The following is a 7,164-nucleotide window of genomic DNA, read 5'->3' on the forward strand; positions in this document are numbered from 1 at the left end:
GCACGCAGGTCCAATTTTGTGTCGCCTCTTGGGGGACCTCCTCTGCCAGGGTCGTGGCCCTGTGAAAGCGGTTCCCATATCTTTGAGGGCCCTGGGACCGGGGGCCCACCAGCCCGTTTTTTGACATCTCATTAGGTCGAGTCTCCAAAGGAGGGAGTAGTTTGCCTTTAATGTCTCTCACTGATCGGCACTGGTCAGCCCTATGGTAGCCTTTGCCACATCGGACACAGAGGGTTGCAGACCCCCTGTCTCTTTTTGTCATCCTGCAGTCTCTTTTTAGATGGCCTGTTTTCCCACATTGAAAGCATGATCTTTTATCCGTCCCTTTAACAGGGCGTCGCTGGGACTGGAGAATGGCAGCCGCCAGGCCTGAGTTAGTAAGGGGCCCTCCAAGTTCCCTGCAAACTCTAAGCCAATCCTGTAGCCCTTAATTTCTTCGGGGGGCTATGGCTGTTCGGCACTCCTGGGTGGCTTGCTCGAAAACGAGCTGTTCTATTAGTGGTGCTGCTTGTTCAGGATCACCAAAGATTCGTCCTGCAGCCTCTGTCATTCTAGCTACAAAATCTGAGAAATTTTCCTGGGGTCCCTGAACGATTTTTGTAAGTTGATTATCAATCCCTCCTCTCCTGGACAGTGCCTTCCAGGCTCTAATAGCCGTGCTGGAGACCTGAGCATAGGCGCCCCAGTGGTAAGCAGACTGATCAGCTGCAAAGCGGCCCTGTCCTGTTAAGAGTTCGAAAGTCCATTCTTGTTGCTCAGGTATTAAGGCCGTAGCATTCGCTCTGGCCTGTGTTTGGGCTGCCTCATACCAGAGCGCTTTCCATTCCATGTATTGGCCCATGCTGGCAAGGGCTGCCTTAGCAATCATCTGCCAATCAGTTGGTGTCAATGCTGTCATGGCCAACCTGTCGAGTTGTGTTAGAGTAAAGTTGGCCGTGACTCCATACTTACTGATTCCGCTAATTCCTTAATCTGATTATATTCAACAGGGGCATGGACCTGTCCTCCCTCCGGAGTCTCAAAGATAGGAAATGTCATACTCAGCTTTCTTCTCACCCTCTCGGGGACTAGTGAGAAGGCGCGTGAGCGTGTCTCATATGGAGGAGGCGCCGTTGGTGGCGGCCGCGCTAGAAGGCTTCTATTACTTCCCCTACATTCATCGGGGTAATATCTTTCCTCCTCATATTTAGCTGCTTCCTCATCTAGCTCAGCCTCCTCCTCTGAGTCTAAGGTTTTATTTTCAGAGCTTTCAGAACTGTCGAGGTTCAGCGCTTCTAGCTCTTTCACAGGGTATAGGCTGGCTCCCCCTCCTGGTTTATGTGTAGAAGAGGAAGTGCTGGAATCTGAAAATTTCAACGCTCCCTTGTCTGCGGACTTACCGGGAGGGCACTTTTTCTTTCTTAGGACGTCTTTTTTCTTGCGCGCGCCCAACCTCTCACTACATTCGGTTTCTGACAGACTTTCCCGGACTACCTCGAGAGTGGCCTGTCCTTCTACTACTGCTGCCTTACACGTTTCATCCTTTAAACAATTCTTAACCAGCTTCCATATAGCTTTGGTCCCTAGGCGCAGATCCTCTTCCGCCAATTTTCTGTCAAGGTCTTTTCCAAGTTTGTTCCATGAGGCAATTGTAAACGAGCCTGAACAGGCAAACCAAGGCGCCACCCTCTCCACCTCCTTCACAAAGTTTTTAAGTGTTCCTCCTCCAATTTTGATGTTCCTCTGCTTTAACACTGTTTCCAAGGCCGTGACCACAGACTGTGAGGATCCCATGATGGGCCAGGAACGCCGGCAGCTTATCTCCGTCCATCTGACAAGGCGTGAGGTGAAAGGGTAGAGACGGACACGCTGCTCTCTTATGTACGGGAGTCTTACTCGCGCCTCCCCGGACGGTGCCGCTTATCTACGTCGGCCTTATCGCGTCCTTGTTTCTCAACAGTCAAAATCGAAGGTAAAAGGGAGCTGCGCGAAGCTCACTTATATACGAGAGACTGAGACGCGCCTTCAGCTGCTGTGATCGTCCTTTTAACAGCGAAAACGGTGAAAACAGAACATAAAGAGTAGGGTGGCTCCCAGGACAAATACTATAGCCTCAACAAATCCTTCCCAAGGCGGTGACAACCCCAGACCAAAGTCCAAGAGAGGGCTGCCTCTCCGAACGTATCTACCTGCAGTTCTGAATCCTCCTTGTCGCCAAGGGATCTCCGAAGGTGCTGACGATGGCGAGGTCTTTCCCGGGTTTTCGGCACCAGATGTCCCGCGCTACGTCTCGCCAGCAGGAACGACGCGGCACACACAGGATCCTACTGCAGAAAAGCTTTAATGCGTCTTGAGAGGGAGAGCATAAGCTTACAATGCAGAGACGCCGAGTGAGGAATAACCGTCCCTTATATAGGAAACTATCCTCGCCTAGGACGTGTCACTCTCTGACTGGTCGCTGCCAATTATGCCAGATGACGTACCAAAACGTACGTGTCCCTTTGAGTAGGGAAGTTACCAGGCGCCTGCGTATTGCCCTTTTTACTAGGTGCGTTCTGCTGGATGCCGGTGCCATCTTGTAATGGAGTTTGTGAGGACAGCTCCTCACATATGTGAGGACAGCTCCTCAGACAGCTCCTCACATCTCTGTGAGGACAGCTCCTCGGACAGCTCCTCACAATCTCCATAACAAGGACAGACACTACATAAGAGTAAAAGACTGGGATGAAATTTTCCAAGAAAATGATCCCAAGAAACAAGCTATAGTAGACACTCTAATATCAAATAAAATCGACTTTCAACCAAAAGTTACCAAAAATGATAAGGAAGGACACTTCATACTCATCGAAGGAAAAAGTGACCAAGATGAACTCTTAATTCTGAATAGCTATGCTCAAAATGCAAAAGCATCTATATTTCAAAAGAAACTTTAATAAAGCTCAAAGCATGCATTGCACCACACAGAAATAGTAGGAGACTTCAACACACTACTCTTATCAATGGACAGATCATGGAAACACAAACCAAACAGAGACACAGTGAAACTAAAAGAAGTCATGAGCCAAATGGATTTAAATTATATCTGTAGAACATTTCGTCTTAAAACAAAAGGATATACCTTCTTCTCAGCGCCTCATGGTAGCTTCTCAAAAATTGAACATACAATTGGTCACAAAACAGACCCCAATAGATAAAAGGAGATTGAAATAATTCTATGCATCCTATCACCATGGAATAAGGCTGGTCCTCAAAAACGAAAAAAACAACAGAAAGCCCAAACACAGATGGAAATGGAACAATGTTCTACTTGAAGATAAGTTGGTCAAGGAAGACACAAAGAAAGAAAATAAAGACTTTTGAGAATTTAATGAAGAAGACACAACATACCCAAATTTATGGGACACCATGAAAGAAGTTCTAAGAGTGCCTCCAAAAAGAAACATGGAGAGAGCATACGCTTACAGTTTGACAGCACACCTAAAAGCTCTAGAACATAAAGAAGCAAATATAGCCATAAGGAGTAGATGGCAGGAAATACTCAAACTCAGGACTGAAATCAACCAAGTAGTAACAGAAAGAACTATACAAAAAAAAAAAAATCAACAAAACCAGGAGCTGGTTCTTTGAGAAAATCAGTAAGATCGATAAACCCTTACACAAACTATCCAGAGGGCAAGGAGAGTTTTCAAATTAAAAAAATCAAAAATAAAAAGGGAGACATAACAACAGAAACTTGGGAAACTCAAAAAATATCAGATACTAGTACAAAAGCCTATACTCAGCAAAACTGGAAAATCTGTGGGAAATTAACAATTTTCTAGATGGATACCAAGTACCAAAGTTAAATCAGGATCAGATAAACCATCTAAACAGTCCCATAATTCCTAAAGTATTCAAAGTAGTCATTAAATGTCTCCCATTTAAAAAAAAAAGTCCAGGACCAGATATATTTAGAGCAGAATTCAGTCAGATCTTCAAAGAATACCTAATATCAATACTCTTCAAACTATTCCACAAAATAGAAACAGAAAGAACAATACCCAATTCTTGTTTTGACACCATAATTTTTCTCATATCTAAACCACACAAAGACCCTACAAAAAAGACAACTTCAGAGCAATTTACCTCATGAGTATTAATTTTATTAATACTCAATAAAATTCTCACAAATGGAATCCAAGAACACAACAAAATGATTATTCACCATGATCAAAGAGACTTCATCCCAGAAATATAAGGATGTTTCAATATGTGGAAATCCATCAACAAAATCCACTATATTAACAAACTCAAGGAAAAAAAACACATAAGTTTTTCATTAGATATGGAGAAAGCATCTGTCCAAATTCAACACCTCTTCATGATAAAAGTCTTGGAAAGATCCGGAATTCACAGCTCATACCTAAACATGATAAAAGCAATATTCAGCAAACCACTAGCCAACATCAAACTAAATGAAGAGAAACTTGAAGTAACCTACTAAAATCTGGGACTAGACAAGTCTGCCCACCCACTATCTATCGAATCAATATAGTGCGTGAAGTCCTAGACAGACTAATTAGACAACAAAAAATAGGGAAAGGGATACAAACTGGAAGGGAAGAAGTCAAAATATCACTTTTGGCAGATGATATGATAATATACATAAATGACCCCAAAAATACCACTGGAGAACTCCTAGAGCTGATAAACAACTTCAGCAATGTAACAAAATACAAAATTACCTCAAATAAATTAGTAGCCTTCCTCTGCTCAACGGTTGAGAAAGAAATTAGGGAAATGATACCATTCACAATAGTCACAAATAATATAAAATACCTGATGTAACTCTATCCAAGCAAGTGAAAATCTGTATGACAAGAACTTCAAATCTTTGAAGAAAGAAATCAAAGAAGGTCTCAGAAGATGTAAAGATCGCCCATGCTCATGGAATGGCTGTTTAATACAGTAAAAATTGCCATCTTGCCAAAAGCAATCTATAGATTCAATACAATCCCTTTCAAAATATCAACTCAATTCTTCATAGAATAAGAAAAAGCAGTTCTTAAAGTCATTGGAGTACTATTCAGCTATCAAAAACAATGACTTCATGAAATTCTTAGGCAAATGGAATGGACTAGAAAATATCCTGAGTGAGGTTACTCAATCACAGAAAAACCCACTTGGTATGTACTCATTGATAAATGTATATTAGTCAAAAAACTTGAATTACCTAAGATGCAATCCACAGTCCACAAGAAGATCAAGAAGAAGGATGAACAAATTGCGGGTGCTCCCATTCCTTAAAAGGGTGAAAAAAATATACCTAGGAGGGGATATGGAAACAAAGTTGAGAGCAGCGACTCAAGGAATTGCCATTCAGAGCCTGACCCACATGTGGCCCATATATATTATATATATTTATGTGTGTGTATGTGTATGTGTATGTGTATGTGTATGTGTATGTGTATGTGTATGTATATGTATAGATATACATATACATATACATATATATGTATATAAAATCTCCACCAAAGCTAGAAAATGCATGCTGGAAGGACCGGATATAGATCTCTTTTGAGAGACACATCCAGAGCATGTCCAATACAGACGTCAATGCTAGCAACAAACCACTGAACTGAGAACAGGACCCCCTTTGGGGGGAATTAGAGGAAGTATTGAAAGAATTGAAGGAACTTGCAACCTGATAAAAAGAGCAATGCCAACGAACCAGAGCTTCCAGGGACTAAACCACTACGGAAATACTATACATGGACTGAGCCAGGGATCCAACTGCATATGTAGCAGAGAATAGCCTTGTTGGGGCCCCAAGGGAAGGGGAAGCCCTTGGTCCTGACACGGGTGGACCCCCAGTGCAGAGGAATATGGTGGGAGGCAATAAGGAGGATGTATAGGGAGAATAACCGTATGAGGGAGGGGGAGAGCAAGGAATGCGGCTTATGGACAGGAAACCAGGAAGGAGAATAACGTTTGAAATATAAGTAAAGAAATATATCTAATAAAAAATTAAAAAATAAAATGTATAATTGAATTTATTTCATAAACTAGAAATTACCAAATTATACATATGTTAATAATTTAAGTTTTATATTTCAACCACAAAATACTCAAATATAACACAAATCTGCACTCAATAACTACAAAACATGAGTAAAACGTCTAGCTCCAAATTAGCAATATGCTAAATATTGCTAAATTACAGGCTAAACACGAGACGATCAACTTTATTAATTTTCAAAATGTTAAAAATATCATTAGCATACCAATTCAATTCAAATGTTAAATATTAGCAAAATTATTAATCTTTGTTAAAATCAAAATGAACTATAGCTTTAAAGCACCTAACAATATAGACAATTTTCCAGAAAAATACAAAAAGTAAAATATCTCTATAATGCATTCACCATTTACAAATTAATGAAAACAGAATGCCCAGTCAAACTCATCTCCACATTTTGCTTTGCAGTTTATTTATATTTTTGCTATGAATAATCTAACATTCTTTCTTCCTGAAAACTTACAGGCTTAATATTCTAAAATCGAAAACGTGAAAAGCTCTACAAATCTTTAGATGATAGAGCATGTCTTTCATCATGTCCTGTACATTATATAGTTAATCTATTCTATTGAAAAAATCTTTAGAAGACAAGTTTGAATACAGCATTTTATACTTCTAATATTAATTGGTATCTTCTCATTTGAGCATTTCAATGAGTTAATAATTAAACCAGTTACATCTGACTTTCTTATCTATCCCCATATTAATTATTAATTTTATACTATATCACAAATATTATAAATATATTGTTGGGTCCTTCGTTGCCCTTGGCAACCTGCTGACTGACGTAGATGTTTCTGTAAAATTTTGCTTCCTTGCTTGCCCTATACAAGTTATTTTATAATTATAATATAAATGTCTATCTTTTACTGAAAAATAAAAAGTGACACACCTACTCCAACATGGCTACATCTTCTAATAGTGCCACTTCCTAGGCCAAGCATATACACCCTGTCACATTCAATGCCCTGTCCCTCATAGGATTGTTCAAACGCATGAGTTTGAAAGATATAAGATTGTGTTACAGAAGTTAGTTAATGATGAAGTAGGAATTATTTTCAGGAGACATAACATGTCTTTAATAATTTATTAGGTTATATATATTTTTCTAATCTTGATGTCAAGAA

Source organism: Rattus norvegicus, chromosome 14, assembly GCF_021556685.1.
Source record: "Rattus norvegicus strain SHRSP/BbbUtx chromosome 14, alternate assembly SHRSP_T2T, whole genome shotgun sequence".
NCBI classification, from domain to species: Eukaryota; Metazoa; Chordata; class Mammalia; order Rodentia; family Muridae; genus Rattus; species Rattus norvegicus.